Raw genomic sequence first — 17,630 nt, forward strand, 5'->3', positions numbered from 1 at the left:
AAACTAGATTTCCAGATTAATTTTTATCTTTTGCTATCTCCCCACTTCTTTGACTCGATTATTGTTCATTTCTCAAAGGGTGGAGAGTGTACTATTTCAACAACAACAACAACAAAAACCCTCCCAAGTTGATTCTCACAGGCGTGCCCCACCCCTCCCCCAGCTCCAATGAAAAACTGCAGGATTAGGGCAATGAAATCACTCTGCGGTGACTTAGAGAAAGTCTGAGACCAGAAACCATAATAAAGGCCCAAGTAGTTGTGACATATCTCTTTTTACTGAGTTAACTAATTAGTCAAGCTCCATATGCTTGCGTCTAGAATTCGCAGTCAAAACAGATGTCACCAACAGCTTGCCCTGTTCTCTTGTCTTCCAGAATTTCCCTCCGATTTCCAACCTGCAGGGTGGGAAGAGGCCTGGGGCAGTGACTAGAGGAAGCTCAATTTTGAAAACAGAATTCACACACTATTTTGAATTTGGGTTGGTGATGAAAGGCTAAATAGGTTCTCTGTGGGATAAATAGGTTCTCTGTGGGATAAATAGGTTCTCTGTGGTATCGTGCAAAGGAAAGGAAAAGAGGGAAGGAGGTAGTTCTTTGCTGCCTTTTTTTTTTAAATCCTTACCTGGGGATATTTTCCCAAATAATTATCTTTAGATGGGGAAGTGGGGGGGGGGGGGGGAGGAGAAACAATGATGTGAGAGAGACACATCGACTGGTTGCCTCCCACATGACCCTGACCAGGGCTGGGGACCAAACTGCAACTGAGGTATGTGACCTTGACTGGAATCGAACCCGAGACTCTCTGGTCTGCAGGCTGATGCTCCAACCGCTGAGCCAAACTGGCCAGGGATGCTGCTTTGTTTTTTAAGATTTCTTGCTCAACTAGAGCACAGGTTCTGTGAGAAAACATCAGACATCTTTTTTAACCCTCACTTAAGGGTATGTTTTTATTGATTTTAGAAAGAGAAATATTGATGTCTGAGAGAAACATCGATTGGTTGCCTCCCACACGCACCCTAACTGGAGATAGAACCTGAAACCTAGGTAAGTATCCCGACGGGCAGTCAGACTCACAACCTTTTCTTTGATGTATGGGACGATGTTCCAACTGACCGAGACACCTGGCCTGGGCCATCAGACCTTTTAATATCAGTCAAATTATCTCATTATCTGTCATCAGACCCTTCATTTGTAGAGTGCACGTCTTTGGTTCTCCTGAAGGGTGCTCTCAGGTCTCCGTTCTACCATTTTCTCCGCAGTCATCTGGCACCCAGGTCTGACTGTGAGAGCAACTCTGCTCCTATAAATCATATGTAGCCTAGATGTCTGCTGGGGTCCCCCTGCCCTTTTAAATTAAAATAAAACTACCATAACTAAATGCCTTTAATATGAAATGAGAGTAACTGAAAAGAAAATGACTGAGCATTTAACTAAATAAACGAGAAAACAAACAATAAAATAAAGCAAAGAAAGTAACAGGGATGAATTGTTCGCTCAGAAATGAGTACAGCACTGGCCGGTTTGGCTCAGCGGTTGGAGCGTCGGCCTAAGGACCAGAGAGTCCCAGGTTCGGTTCCTGCTAGGGGCACGTCCCCCCAAAAAAAAAAAGATATTTTGCCCTAGCCAGTTTTGCTCAGCAGTTAGAGTGTTGGCTTGCGGTCCGGAGAAATGAGTACAGCCGTGGCCAGTTTGGCTCAGCAGTTAGAGCGTTGGCCTGCGGTCCGGGGAGACCCAGGTTCGGTTCCCGCTAAGGGCATGTACCTCGGTTGCAGTTTGTCCCCGGCCCTGGTTGGGTTGTGCGGGTGGCAGCCACTTGATGTGTCCCTTTCACGTCGATGTTTCTCTTTCTCTCTCTCTCTTCCTCTCCCTCCCTCCCACTCTGTCTGAACAACAACAACAACAAAAAATGAGTACAATCTAAAAGCAGGTTTTACCTTTCTGTCACCTGTTAGTGTCAATACAAATGAATGGTAAAATAGAAAAAAATGAATGAATTAGAAAATAAAAATGAAACAAGAATTGCTAAGTAAAATCTAAAGCCGTTCCTCAAGATATATAAATGTTATAGAGAAAACTCTGGGAAGACTCACTAAGAAAAGAAAAGAAAAACACATTCAGCTTTAGGCCCCAAAAATATACTCACAGATATGGAAGGGATAAAAGAATTATAAGAAGAACTAGCAATACTCAGGGCAGCATCGATTGATTGCCTCCTGAATGCACCCCAACTGGGGATCGAACCCGCAACCTAGGTATGTGCCCTGATGGGGAATCAAACCCACAACCTTGTGCACTGTCTTGGTCTTCCAGCACAGTCTTTGTCTTCTAGTTGTAGTGAATAATAAGGGCAATGATCAAGCTCTCTAAATAACAACATGAAGTTGCCCAGGACTAAACAAAGTTTTTGAAAGGTTCGAACACTAAGTGTTCAGTGAGGCTTGTTGAATGTATTGGTTAAATGTATGGGTAATGAGCTGCCTTTGAATACAAATGACACTTTTGCCTCAGATGGGATAAGACAGGTTTGTGCAGCTGCTGCTTGAGAGCCCTATTGGGACAAGATTCACAGTTGAAACACATCATTCCTGTCTTATGCTCTTCGACTTGCTTATGACTGTTGAGTTGTGTAGCTGGCACTTGTGTTCTGCTCACTGTGTGGCACCCTGCCCTTCTCATTTGCAGTCTTCGGTTTTCTGTCTGTGTTCGGTTGCAGAGTTTCATTTTTATTGATGTAAGTAGGTGGCAGGAAGGTTAAGACCATTTATAAGGATTAGATACATTTCTGGAGTGTTTATTCATGGGTCAAATCAGATATAAAAACACTTTGGAAAACTGCTGTCAATAAGATAGCAAAACAATAGTAACTGATGCTTATTGCAACTCTGTGTTGCAAGGAGTGTTCCAAGCACCTGGTATATACTAACTCATTTAATCCTTGCAACAGCCCTATGAGGTGTAGATGCTATTATTATCCTCATTTAATAGTTGAGAAAATCACGGCACACAGAAGCTAAACAGCTTTCTGAGGTTACACAGCATGGTCAAGATTTGAGCTCAGGCAGGTTGGTACTAGAAGACTGTAATCTTAACTATTCCATTATTGTCATGTAATTTTGAAAGAATGATCATAAAACATAGAAAAATATTGTTTACATTTTGGGGTGATAAAGTCTTTCTAAGCAATCTCTAAAATTAAAAATTTGGGCACAGCAAAAAAACACCATAAACAAAGACAAATGACAGATCTAGAGATATTTCTGTAAAATATATAGAGATAAATTATTGATATCTTTACTATATAAACAGATTTTCTAAATATTAAAACTAAACAATTCAATAGAAAAATGAACAAAGATATAAATATACATTTCAGAGAAGAAATACAACTGAGCAGTAAATATGTGAAAAGATGTAGAATCTCACTAATAACTAATTAGCATGATACCACTTTTCAGGTCACAAAAACTAAAAAGGTTTGTAGCATCTAGTGTGGTGGGAGTAGAGGCCAGTGGACACGTTCATACATCACTGGTGGATTTCTCTGGAAAGTAATTTGGTAATATCTGCTATAATAAAAAATACACCTACTCTGAAACCCTGCAAAGTCTCTTTCTGTTATTTATTCCACAGGAATACTTAATAACTCATGCACAATTGCATTCAAGTGCTACATTGTTTTGTACCAGTATAGCACTGTTTGCAATAGCAAAAGAGCAAATTTTCATCATTATGGATTAGTTAAATTAGTTATGGTACTTCCACATGATGGAATACTATGCTGTTATTAAAGGATGAGTTTAATCTATTTGGAAAGATATCCATGGCATATTGATTGGTTAAAAGAAAACAAAAAATAAGTTGCAAAACAATAGGTCTAGAATGACTCTATTTCTGGTATAAAGAAAAATGATATGCAAATATATGTAAATATACCATTAATATATGCACAAATTTGGCTCTAAAAATCATTTCATGTTAAGTAGGAAACACAGCATTTCTACCCATTTTCCTGAGGATTTGGGGAAGCTGATATTTATTTATAGGCTCTATTTCCAGCTTCTACTGAATGTACAGTCTTTTGGTGTTTTACTTTTGCTGTTGTTTTACTTTGCCTGACCCCTTTTCCTTGATTTTCCAAAAAACCTGCTCACTCCAGGCTGTGGTGTATATTTGATTTTTACTGAGGATTTGGTGGTAACATTAGGGAATTATATTGTAGCAGAGTACAACAGGTGACTTAATATTTGATATTAGTCATCGTTATTTCCCAGATAGGCATTGGTGGCCCTGGCTTCTCACTGTATTGCCCGCCCCTCTCTCTTCTTCAGCCTTTTGTTTTCCTTTGATGCAAGCCCCAGGCTCGCAACTTTCTGTTCATGTCTTCTGGACAGCAGTTCAGAGATAGTGTCATCCCTCTCCTAAAAGCATTTTTGTGACCACTTTATCTTGTAAGTTAATATATCAGTTAACATTAGATTAGATTGTGTGTGACAGAAAACCCAAAAAACAAAAGCCGGGGTGTGCAAGATAGGAGTCTATTCCTCTTCCGTGCAGCACGCAGAGGTAGGTGCTCTAGGGCTGGTGTGGCAGCAACTGTTCCGGAGCCCAGCCCTTCCGCTACCTTGTTCCTCCAAGCTCAGCGCACAGCTTTTATTTCATGGTCCTAGCAGGCTGTTCAAACGTAAGTGTCTAAGAAGGAAAGGACAAATAAGAGCGCACCTCTTCCTATCAAGGGCATTTCTGGAGGTTACCCACACCTCCGTAGCCAGAACAAAGTCACAAGACCGATTGCAATGTGCTCAGTTGGAAATTATTTTCTATTACTGAGGAAAGGGATTTTGGGGGATAACCAGCAGTCTCCGCCACAACCGGCGATGTTCGCCTCGCACACGAGGAAAAGCGTGAACACACACAGGGGCACAGTGTTCGCTGCAGCTGGAACAGGATGTGCGGTGGGAGATCAGGTAGAAGGGTAGGCAGAGCCATGTATCAATTTGTATTTGATATAAATTCTCCAGGGAATTATATTGCCTGCTTATGTTACTTTATTTTATATTCTAAAAGTATTTAGAAAAGAGAAGAATGGATAAAAAGAGTCTATTGGCAATCCTATCTCCTTAACACAACTTCTGTTAGTGTTTTGGGTTTATTTCCTCACAGTCTCTGAAAACATTGCTATTATCACAGTGCATATACAAGCCTAAGTCCTTTTATTCTTTTTTCTTTTTTCACATGATCTTACATCATGAGTACCTCCTCATTTGGCCACATGGTCTTCCTACATAATATTTTTAAACGACTGTGTAATATCCTAATTAAATAATCTACCCAACCATTTCTTTATATTTTCTAGCTTTATTGAGACATATTTGACATACAATATTGTATATACTTTACCATGTCTATATAGCAATCTCCACTATTGGCTATTTAGGTTGGGTATTGGCTAGGTTTTTTTTTTTATCATCCTCACCCGAGGACATTTTTCCATTCTTTGTTCGGATAGAGTGGGAGGGAGAGAGAGGAACAGAGAGAGAGAGAAACATCGATGTGAAAGGGACACATCGAGTGGTCGCCACCCGCACAACCAACCAGGGCCGGGGACAAACTGCAACCGAGGTACATGCCCTTAGCGGGAACCGAACCCGGGTCTCTCCAGACCGCAGGCCGATGCTCTAACCGCTGAGCCAAACCGGCCAGGGCGTTGGCTAGGTTTTTATGTGTGTTACATTTTGTAAGATTTTGATACCTTCATCATCAGATTTTTCTATTTTCTTTTTACTATATTGTTAGATGTTCAGTTTCAAGTATTAGTTAGAATAACTAACTGTGGCTTAAAACAGAGATTTGATATCTCACATAATAAAAATTAAGAGGTGGTGAGTGGGTCAACAATGTCAGGCTTTTGTCTCTTCATCCCTATGGTTTTCTTGTTTTTCCCATTTGTCCTGAGATAGCTGCTATAACTCTCAGGGCATCACTTTCTCACATGATAAAACCCAAAGCAGGAAGTGATGAAGACAGATGCTTTATGACTGTGTCTCCCTGATCTAAGTGGTGAGGAACACATTTCCTAGGAACACCCAAAGACATTTAAGAAATTTTTAAAAATTTTTATATTTATTTAAATTTTACTTATTTTATTGTTGACAGTATTGCAGATGTCTCCCATTTTCTTCCTTTTTGCTCCTTTCCACCAACCCCTGCCCCACCCCAGGCCTTCCCCATGCTATGGTCTGTCCATGGGTTATGCATATATGCATGTATGTTCTTTGGTTAATCTCTTCCTATCCCCCCTCTACCCCCTGCCTCATTGAGACCTGTTATTCTGTTCCATGCGTCCATACCTCTGGTCCTATTTTGTTCATCATTTAATTTTGTTCTTCAGATTCCACTTATAAGTGAGATCATGTGATATTTGTTTTTCTCTTACTGGCTTACTTCACTTAGCATAATAGTGTCCAGGTCCATCCATGCTGTCTCAAAGGGTAATAGATCCTTCTTTTTTAACAGCTGCATAATCCGTTGTGCAATGAACCACAATTTTTTTATCCACTCATCTACTGATGGACACTTGGGCTGTTTCCAGATCTTGGCTATTGTAAATAATGCTGCTTTGAACATAGGGGTGTATATATTCTTTATGATAGGTGTTTTTGGATTCTTAGGATATATTTCCAGAAGTGGGAAAGCTGGGTCAAATGGCAGATTCATTTTTAATTTTTTGAGGAACCTCCATACTTTTTTCCACAGTGGTTGTACCAGTCTGCATTCCCACCAGCAGTGTACTAGAGTTCCCTTTTCTCCATATCCTTACCAGCACTTGTTGTTTGTTGATTTATTGATGGCAGCCATTCTGGCAAGTGTGAGATGATACCTCATTGTAGTTTTTATTTGCATCTCTCTGATGATTAGTGACACTGAACATTTTTTTCATGTGTCTATTGGCCATCTGTATGTCCTCTCTGGAGAAGTGTCTATTTAGGTCCTTTGCCTATTTTTTAATTAGATTGTTTATCTTCCTGGTGTTGAGGTGTATGAGTTCTTTGTATATTTTGGAAATTGAACCCTCATCAGTTATGTCCAAAAGACTTTCTTGAACATTTCATTGATTGGAACTAGGTCACATAGGTACCCATAGCTGCAAGAGATGCTGGGAAGGCAGGAACAAGACAATTCTCTTTCACTGTCTTAGACTGGGCATCATGAATCATTCTGTGATTTGAGACACTTTGTCCATTCCAAAATAGAGGTTATTTTAGCAAGGAAAAAGAAATGACTATTGGGCAGATAGTCATCCAAGTTAACAGTTAAACTCTGGGGTTTATTGTGAAGACAAAGAAAACCATAGAAATGGTGTTTTAGGTTAAGGTCTCAAAACCTGCTCTACATTGCTACATGGACTAGAATAGAGAACCAAGCTTTTAAAGTACAGTGCTGTGATTTCACATTACTATTTTTTTTTTTTTTACATTTGCCTTTGAAACCACATCTGCCTTTTTTAAAATAAAAAATTCTAGCAAACCAAAAAACTGAAGCGAAACAGAATGCATTAGAGAATTACTGAAGAGAATAAACTGAATGTTTATAGCACTTTATTAAAAATAACTTGTAATGTTTATTTTTCTGGTTTTGGAGTTAATACTTACTGATTATTAAAAAATTTCAGAGTTGCAAAAATTTTAAAGAAAAGTAACTGAAAAAATGATTTCTAATTTCACCATTGGAGATGATCATGATTATTTGATGTAATTATTTTTAGTCTTTCAGATATATGAATCCTTTTTATATGAATTAGAATTTTACTATACAGATACTTTAGTTTTATATCCTACCGTTTATATTAATAATTCCATGATCCTTTTAGTAACAGATTTTCTCAATTTTTTGCATGTCTTTGTTCAATTCAATGTGTACCTCTTATCGTGCCTTAAGGAAACATCTGGGAAAAGTAATTTGTTTTCTGGTAGTGCAAATACTGTGGAAATAAGTTAGCTAGAGAGTATTCTCATTCACCGGCTGTGTGGCCTTAACTGTTCTTAACTTTTTGAGTTTCCGTTTTCTGATTTATAAATGAGATTGCTGAGAATGATAATAATACTGGCTTTTGGTATATTACAGTGGTCTTGTGAAGATCAAATATGATAATCTACATACAAGTACTTTGTAAGTTGTAAATTGATTTGAAAACACAAAAATTCAAAGTTAAAAGAAAACTTAGTAATTTAATATTTTACTTCCAAAACATTAAAAAATCTGATTAATTTAAAAGACAGGAATTACAAAAAGCTAAAACAGTGTTATTTTATATTTCGAATAATAAACATCATAGAGATATATTTGCTCAAAATTATAAAAACCACTTTGTTTTTGATAAAAATTTGAGTCTTAAAATTTTTATTAAAAATGTTTTAATAAAAATTTTGCTTTTTAAAGGTTTATACGGTTAAAAAGGTAAAAAGATTTGTTTATGATTAATCTTGAAATTTTATGTATAATTTTCAATGTCATCTAAACAGAAAGCACTCAGTAAGGAGAATTTATAACAATACTCCATTTTCTCCTAAATGATTAAAAAGTACACAACTGTAATAATGTAATCATAACAAGAAAATAGCAGGTTTAGTTTGAAACCAAATCTTGCAATCGTTGACTGCACTTGTCACAAACATGTTTTCCTCTAATAAGCATCAAGCATTTCCCACTACCTCTTTCTTTTTGAGTTCAGACACTGAACAAGTTTCCCGGAAACCTCACTCTTTTATTTCTGATTACCCCTTTATCTTTCCCATGAGAAGACACAGCTACTACATAGCCTAGGATCTATCTCCCAGCTATGATTTTCATCTTGAGGAAATTGAAGGTATGACTTCAGGAGGTTTAATGCAAAAACCTCTGGAATCCATTGATTTAGAGTCTACATGGAAATGGAATTTGCATCTTGGAATAATCTAAATGTGACTCTGTAGCTGAAGATGACTTTGCAAGGTTCAGCTGTGGTTCACTGATTCTCCTCAGAATCAACTTCTATAAAATCACTGGTTATTGCGTAAAACATGTTGCAACTGCATCAGTGACAAGGGTTTATGGAGAAAACTTAGGTAAACTTGCTCAATGCAGTTAAAAAAATCAACAATAATTCTTCTGTCTGGCTTAAAAAAATAATAGGTGCTTGTTATAGGAAACCTGATTTCTCTTTTCCCCTCATTATTTCTTCCTATTTTATTTTATTTTTTAAATTTATCTTTATTATTGAAAGTATTACAGATATCCTTCCATTATTCCCCCACTGATACCCTCCTCCCCATTCCTGTCCACCTGCCTTCACCACACTGTTGTCTGAGTCTATTGGTTATGCATATATGCATATCAGTTCTTTGATTTATCTCTTCCCGCCCCTCACCCCCACCTCACTTCCCTCTGAGGTTTGTCAGTCTGTTCCCTACTTCCATGTCTCTGGATCTATTTTGTTCATCAGCTTATTTTGTTCTTTGTATTCCACAAATAAGTGAGATCATATGATACTTGTCTTTCTCTGACTGGCTTATTTCACTTAGCACAATACTCTCCAGGTCCTCCCATGTCATTCCAAAGGGTAAGAAATCTTTCTTTCTTACAGCTGCATAGTATTCCATTGTGTATATGTACCATAGCTTTTTTATCCATTCATCTACTGATGGGTACTTGGGCTGTTTCCAGACCTTAGCTATTATAAATAGTGCTGCTATGAACATAGGGGTGCATATATTCTTTCTGATTGGTGTTTCAGACTTCTTGAGATATATTACTAGAAGTGGGGTCACTGGGTCAAATGACAGTTCTATCTTTAATATTTTTGAGGAAATACTGCATTGTTTTCCACAGTGGCCATACCAGTCTGCATTCCCACCAGCAGTGTACTAGAGTCCCCTTTTCTCCACATCCACACCAGCACTTGTTTGATGATTTGTTGATGGCGGCCATTCTGACAGGTGTAAGGTGATACCTCAGAGTCAGAAAACTTGGTTTCTTTTGCAGCACAATAGCTTTTCAGTTGGATGCAGTCCCATTCATTTATTTTTGATATTGTTTCCCTTGCCTTTGGAGTCGAATTCACTAAAACACTTCTGAGACCAAGGTTCAGAAGCTTGGTACCTATGTTTTTGTGTAGATATTTTATTGTTTCAAGTCTTACATTCAAGTCTTTAATCCATTTTGAGTTAATTTTTGTGCATGGTGTCAGATGGGAGTCTAGTTTCATTCTTCTGCATGTGGCTGTCCAGTTTTCCCAGCATTATTTATTTGAAGAGATTTTCTTTTCTTCATTGTATGATTTTGGCTCCTTTATTCTAAATCAGTTGCCCATATATGTGTGTGTTTATTTCTGGGCTCTCAACTGTGCTCCATTGCTCTGTGTGTCTGTTTTTTTATTTTTTATTTTTTTATTTAAATATGTAACGCTTCACGAATTTGCATGTTATCCTTGTGCAGTGGCCATGCTGGTCTTCCCTTGTCGTTCCAATTTTAGTGTGTGTGCTGCTGAAGCGAGCACTGTGTGTGTGTGTGTGACAATATCATACTATTTTAATTACTATATTTTTGTAGTAAAGTTTGAAATCAAGGAGTGGGATACCTCCAGCTTTGTACCTTTCTCTCAGGATTGCTTTGGCTATTTAAGATTTTTTGTGGTGCCATAGCAATTTGAGGATCTTTTGTTCAATTTCTATGAAAAATGCCATTGGGATTTTGATAGGGATTGCATTGAATCTGTAGACTGCTTTAGGTTATATGAAAGTTTTAACAATGTTAATTCTTCTAACACATAAACATGGAATATTTTTCCATTTTTGTTGTTGTTTTTTTCAACAACATCTTATAACTGTTAGTGTATAAGTCCTTCACCTCTTTTGTTAGGTTTATTTCTAGGTATTTTATTCTTTTTGACAACATGAATAGCTCTTGAGGGTATTATGCTAAGTGAAATAAGGCAGATGGAAAAGGACAAAAGCCTTGTGATTTTACTGATGTGGAATATAAAATAAAAATGTAACTAACAAACTAGCAAAACAAGCTCATAGATGCAGACAACAGAATGGTGGTTACCAGAGGCAAAAGTGGGTCGAGGGAGGAAGAATTGGGTAAAGGGGGGCAAATATATTGTAACAAAAGGAAACTAGATTTTGGATGGTAAGCACGCAATGGAGTACACAGATATTGAATTATACTTTTATACAGTTGAAATTTATATAATGTTATTAACCAATGTTTCATAAATAAATTTAATTTAAAAAAATTTGGGAAGTACAGAACAAGAAAAAGGAAAACATAAAAATCACTTGTATCCTGTCAACCAGAGGTTACCTCCGTTATTATTTGCATTTATGTATATGATAGCAAGTTGAATTCAAATTCAAGTGTGGAATCCTGCCCTTTTTCCTCACTTAACAGTAGCATATGGTGAACATGCTTTCATGTCATTAAATATTTTTTGAAATTATCTAATTCTGAGGACTGAGCCCCCAGCAACAAAGAAATGACATTAGTGCCTCCTGGAAGACAGCGATTTCCTCTGCTGCTCGAACCTGTCTCTCTTTCACTGAGCCCAGAACTACTTTTCCTGCTAAGCAGTGCCAGCTGGCGTCAAGTCCCAGCTGGATGAATGATGTGGGTTTTTTTTTTTTAACCTAAGGGCCTAGTTGCATTTATAAATAAGTACAAACGTTCACACAGATGTTTTAAGCTACTTCCCTCCATGAAGGCTGCATCAGTATTAAAGTGAACGGAATTCACAGCTTTACTTAGTTGACTCAACATTTATCATTTGAGCAAGTGGGTATTTCCAAGACAAGAAGATATTGGTAAGAAGGAAGGGATCTGGTAATCTGAATGTGGCTTCCCAAAGCTCAGGCCAAATTATTTCAGATTTACCAACAAGTCAAATACAGGTTTTCTGTTGAAGTCAACAGCAGTATGCTGCTTTCTGGTAAGCTTAAAGTGGTCTGCATTTTTCTTTTTCTTTTTAATCCTCACCCGAGGACAGAGCCGGAGGGAGAGAGGGAGGAAGAGAGAGAGAGAAACATCAACATGAGAGAGACACATCGAGCGGTTGCCACCCACATGACCCCAAGCGGGGTGTGGGGGGGCAGGGACAAACTGCAACCGAGGTACGTGCCCTTAGCGGGAACCGAACCCGGGACTCTCTGGTTGGCGGGCCGACGCTCTAACCGCTGAGCCAAACCAGACAGGGCAGGTCCCCATTTTTCTTAACCATTTTTAATATTGTAAATGGGATCTTCAACAACAACAAAAAACATCGTTCAGCCAAAGCCAAAAAATCTACACATATTCTGGGCATTTGTGCAAAAAAAAAATAGTTAAAACTGCTATGTGTAATTAAAACACCATTGGCCATCTTATTTTCAACTTCCTTGTGTTAATTATGTGTCACTATAACATGTATTTTATTCATTTAAGAGACCCACCTGTTGAGATTATGAACTGACAAGCCGTATCAATTCTAGTTCTGTGTGAGTTTCAGAAGACGGTGCCAAGTATAAATCACTGTATGTCTGCAACAGCTTCCAGAACTTCATTCGGGAGTGCACATGAAAGCCGTTTCTACACGTCCTTCACATTCATGCCCAGCACAAGTATTCAGCAGTGGGTGGAATTCCTCCTGCTTATTTGTGTAGTGGCAATAGCTAATAACATTGGCATCTGAAATGAATGTGTCTAAAATTCATGCTTATGCACTAAAGCAGGAAATGGGAGACATCTTAGAAAAAAAAAAGACAAAGGGGGCAAAGAACTATTCTTTAAAAGTGCAAAGGAAACCTTCCTTCCTTCCTTCCTTCCTTCCTTCCTTCCTTCCTTCCTTCCTTCCTTCCTTCCTTCCTTCCTTCCTTCCTTCCTTCCTTTCTTTCTTTCTTTCTTTCTTTCTTTCTTTCTTTCTTTCTTTCTTTCTTTCTTTCTTTCTTTCTTTCATAATGGCAGCTGTTGAAGTTTAAAATTAACCTTTGTCCATGAACCATGTAGAATTCAGGATTAGGCAAACAAGCTTGGGATGTTGGGGTGCCCAACTGGTGTGAGAGACCTAACAAGTAATATTTAAACAATATACAGTTGTATTCTGTGTTCAAGGGTAGCAAAGATATTGGCAAAATTCAGCTGGCCCTATCGTAAAGAAATGTAAAGATGGAGTATGGAATCAAGCTGTACCAGTTACTGCCTGTGTGATCTTGAGCAAGATACGTAAGCTCTCTGTGCCTCAGTTTCTTCCTCTGCAAAAAGAGAAAACTGTGGTATCTACCTCATAATTGTTGGGGTGGTTAAGTTAGGAAATGCATATAAAGTGCTTAACTGGCACGTGTTCAATGCTTACTGTTACTATTATGACTTGGTAAGATCAAGGAGTGGAGACTAGCTGAAGGGCAGGGCAGCATTGTGACAATGTGTCTTAAAGAGTTGCTACCCTGGAATTTTCCACCAGGTATTTAGCTCTAGTCATAATTCTCTCTAGATGTCAGCAGTCCATCATGAAAATGACTTACAAGGATTCAGAGAAGAAGCCCAGACAGGATCAGAAAGGTGGAGAAGTAAGCAGTAGGTGGAGGGCTGGGACTGGGAGGTGAGCATCACAGTTGGAGGAGGCTGCCCACAGAGCCGGGTGCTTAACTCCTCTCTCCCAGGGAGGGAGAACAGCTCTTATCAGTGAGAGAAGTCAAATGATCAGTACGCCAAGGGATATATGCTGATGTTAAGGACGATTAAACATTAAAATGGCTGTTCGATGTTTTTAAAAAAACCACCCTATGTAATATGCACCTCACCCAAGCTTCCTATCCCTCTTCCTTGCTTTATTTTCCAGTTAGTAACTAGCATAACACAGTATCTTTTGTAATACAGTGGCAACTGCATTACTAAATTATCATGGCCACTGCTTATCTCTTCAGTACATGTGAACTCATGAGAGCAGTTTAGTTTATTTTTGTGGTCACTGCTGTCTCCCTAGAGCCTATCACAGCGCTCAGTAAATATTATAGCAAGTGTTCAGCAAATATTTGTTGAATGAGGAAAGAAAGGATAAATTTTGTCCTGGCTGGGTGGCTCAGTTGGTTGGAGTGTTGTCCTGTGTGCCAAAGGTTGCAGGTTAGATTCCCGGTCAGGCACATACCTAGGTTTCAGGTTTGGTTCCCGGTCAGGGCATGTATGGGAGGCAACCAATCAGTGATTCTCTTTCCCTCTCTAAAAAAAAAAAAAAAAAAAAAAGAATAAATTCTCATCTTAAGATGTTTGCAGTGTAGTGAGCAGATGACTTCATCAGGCATTTCTGGAGTGTTCGTGATTGTTCAGATTATGCATAAGGAATGAAGTACCATTAACAACTTGATTTTAAACTTTCTAGGTCCTTTTAACTGTTGAGACAATAAACACATGACATTAGAACCCTGTGATGTGTAAGCTTATATGACTTTAGTCAACGAGAATTTGGGCGCTGGCAAAGCTTCTCAAATTCTGAAATTCACCAGTTGTTATTCAAAGAGGGGGTAGGGATGGAGGGAAAGAACTCCAGAAGGGGAAGGTATAAAACACGAGTGGCTATTGATAGCCACTGTGTATTGAGTGTCCACCGTATTCCAAGGACTATACAGCTTTTTTATAAAACCTCTCTAAGATAGATACTGTTATACCCATTTTCCAGATGGGAAGATCAGAGCCTCATCCTTGCTCATAAGTGGAGCTGGGATTTGAATCTTGCTTTGCTTGAATCCAAATTTATGCTCTCTCTAAAATTTCAGATCGTCTTTGGGTGCAAGTCTTAACCTGTTCCCTCTGGACCTGTGCGGAGCTCTGTTATTTTGAAAAGGTGACAAGTGAGCACTCAGTGATCTTTCCCTTATAACTGAAACCTTTGCCAGCCCCCGCTCCGAGCAGGTGTGCTGAGCTGCAGTTACCCTGTGAAGTTTGTGCCCAAACCCAAGATCCCTATCAAGGCAACGGTGAAACATGAATGCAAGCGGCAGCAGCGATGGCCTTCTCCCTCTTCTTTAAACAGACCAGACTTGCTACATCAGAGCGAATGTTGTGTGCTTTGCAGCCGTCCCCTGGGAGTTTGTACACCTGACCCAAAGATGCTGCTGTTACATCATGTTTCAAACTCCTCTTCTGGATTTGCTCTCAGAGCCTGAGGCACATTCTTTGAAATTTCTTCAGTGATAGCAAATCTTTGCCCTTTCCGGGTGGATTTGATTTGAGGAGACAGCTCCTGGGAGCTACATCCAATGAATAAGGTGGGTGACCAAGCCAGATTGTATTTTCAGTCAAAAGCAAGTTGTGAATAGAATGAAGTGATACTGGGTTTCTTTTGTAGCTTATTAAATTGTGTCTGACGTATGTTGTAAAAAAAGTTCTAGAAATGCTTTGACCAGTGTCTGCGATGTTAGAAAAGTGCACCAACTACCAAAGGGGCTGGTCACTGGGCTACATTAGTTGTGCTTTGACAGATAAAAGGAAAAAGTTGTACCTTAACTTTAGGGCCACGGCTCGAATGATTCCTTTGGGTGCTACCGACCTCTGCAACAAGACCCTGCACTGTTGTGAGTGATAGCTCTGTAATAAAACGAACCAGGATGTGCATGTTTGCTAGGTACACATAGTTACACAGGGCAAACAGAATGGCAGTTGAGACTCCTGACAACCTAACACTTACTGAAACAAAAAGCAATATGTTATGTTACATTAAAACAGTTAGAGAGAAAATAGATGATGAGACGAACAGTGGGGGAAATGATGTTGTTATGGTTACGGCTGGAAGAGGAAGCTAGAAGATGTTTGAAACAATATTGTCATCTGGTTCAGGAGGCTATTGTTCATAATGAATTGAAGGAGGAAATCATTCATGTGATTTCTAGCCTGGGGCGTTTCTGAGATATTTTAACATTTAGAATTTTAAAGGGAACTTTATATGAATGTATTTTACACTGATATATTACATATCGGAATTAAGCGCTTTGTGTTATGAAGAGCTAACATTTCACAACGCCATCGTGGGCTCTCAGTCAGGAGTGCGTGTTTTGCTTTAATACAGTTGTTATCACTTAGTGGGGAGCTGGGTAAGAACAATGACAGTGTGACTAATGCTGGGGGTTTGACGCTCGAAGCCTTTAGACAAGCCTTTAGTATATATTTTCCATCTTCAGAACCAACTGAAATAATTTATTTCATTAGTCAACATGAGAGTCTGTGTAAACATTAAAAACTACCTACTAAATCAAAATCATTTCAGTTACTAAGCTAACAGTGAGAAGAAGGGGGTGCCTCTTACTAACCCAGGGTTGAAATAACTGAGTAAATGATTGCTATGCCAAGGTTTCCAAGATTCACTCTTCATTACAATTACCATCAGCATTAAGAGTTCCCTCTGGTATAAAGAGCAGCACATCTTTGCAGTGATGAAGGGCACCACTCAGGCATGAATTCAGGGCACACAGACAGTTGTCATATTATTTTAAAATCCTCAGTGAAGGAGATCCTTATTCTTAGGAAACTGTTACAGAGAAAATAAGCTGTTCTGTTTTGAGAAAGCAAGTCTCTACTTTTAAGGGATTGTGTTTGCCTGAGAATCTCAGAGGAGGGGCACCTGGGAGAGAGAAATGACCATGGCCTTGGGGCTGCCTCTCCCTCCCCACGTGGCCCAGCTCTCTCCATTGGGAAACGGTCGTGAAAAGCCAGGACAGATGGATGGGTTAATCTTTTGCTTTTCGTAAGCTATTTAACCAGTTGAGGTCTCTTTGGCTGTAAAATATACTTTAAAATGTTTATGCCCTGGCCAGCTGGTGCGGTTGGTTGGAGTGTTGTCCTGTGCACCAAAAGGTGGCAGGTTTGATTCTCGGTCAGGGCACATACATACCTAGGTTGTGGGTTCCATTCCTGGTCAGGACACATACCCTGGCTGTAGTTCAGTCCCTGGTTAGGGCAAGTATGGGAGGCAACCAACTGATGTTTCTCTCACATTGATGTTTCTCTCTCTCTCTCTCTCTCTCTTTCTCTCTCTCTCTTCCTCTCTCTCCCCCCCTCTCTAAAAATCAATAAAAAACACATACTCGGCTAAGGATTAATTTAAAAAAAATGTTTACCACATAGAGCTATTGTGAGGATTAGATGAGAGACTCAGTCTATTGTTTAGCAAATGTGACTAGTGCTTGAGTTGCACCAGTGAGCAAGGCCAGGCCCTGGGCCTTGAGGGCCTCCTGACTGGACCTTACAGGGCTGGGGTGAGTGCTGTCAGGGGGCCGTGGGAGCTCATGGGAGGGCACCTCTCCGAGCTGCAGTGGGGGAGGGTGGTGGTCAAGGAAGGCTTCCGGGAGTATGGCTTATCACAAGGTCTGGTTCCTGTTAGGAACTCTACACCGAAAGTTTCCTTCTGCCGCCACTATGACTGTCCCAGGATTCTCCCGGCCTCTGGCCTAAGGCTCAACAGTGCAGCCTCAGAACTGACACCGAGACGGCTGGGTCTGTGTGTGTGTGTGTGTGTGTGTGTGTGGGTGGGTGTGACGTCTGGGTCTGTGTGTGTGTGTGTGTGTGTGTGTGTGTGTGTCTGCAAGCCTGTAGCAGGGGTGGGGAGTCTTTTTTCTGCCACGGGCCATTTAGA

The 17,630-nt window shown here is 39.5% G+C and overlaps 1 protein-coding gene and 1 non-coding gene across 3 annotated transcripts in view; one reads left to right on the forward strand and one right to left on the reverse strand.

Annotated features, from left to right (window-relative positions):
- The window catches only part of RHOH (ras homolog family member H), a 72,330-nt gene that overhangs the window by 9,925 nt on the left and 44,775 nt on the right, over nucleotides 1–17,630 (forward strand). The window contains exons 4-5 of one of the 2 annotated variants that reach the window (XM_036265832.1): nucleotides 14,779–14,846; nucleotides 15,036–15,270. The gene's annotated coding sequence lies outside the window, so the exon portion shown is untranslated. Of the gene's footprint in view, nucleotides 1–14,778; nucleotides 15,271–17,630 lie in introns of both variants that reach the window. The other variant, XM_036265821.1, reaches the window with a different exon arrangement.
- On the reverse strand, nucleotides 10,427–10,532 carry LOC118621698. Its single transcript, XR_004957761.1, has one exon. It is a non-coding gene; the product is annotated as a U6 spliceosomal RNA (small nuclear RNA).

Source organism: Molossus molossus, unplaced genomic scaffold (genome assembly GCF_014108415.1).
Source record: "Molossus molossus isolate mMolMol1 unplaced genomic scaffold, mMolMol1.p scaffold_m16_p_1, whole genome shotgun sequence".
NCBI lineage: Eukaryota > Metazoa > Chordata > Mammalia > Chiroptera > Molossidae > Molossus > Molossus molossus.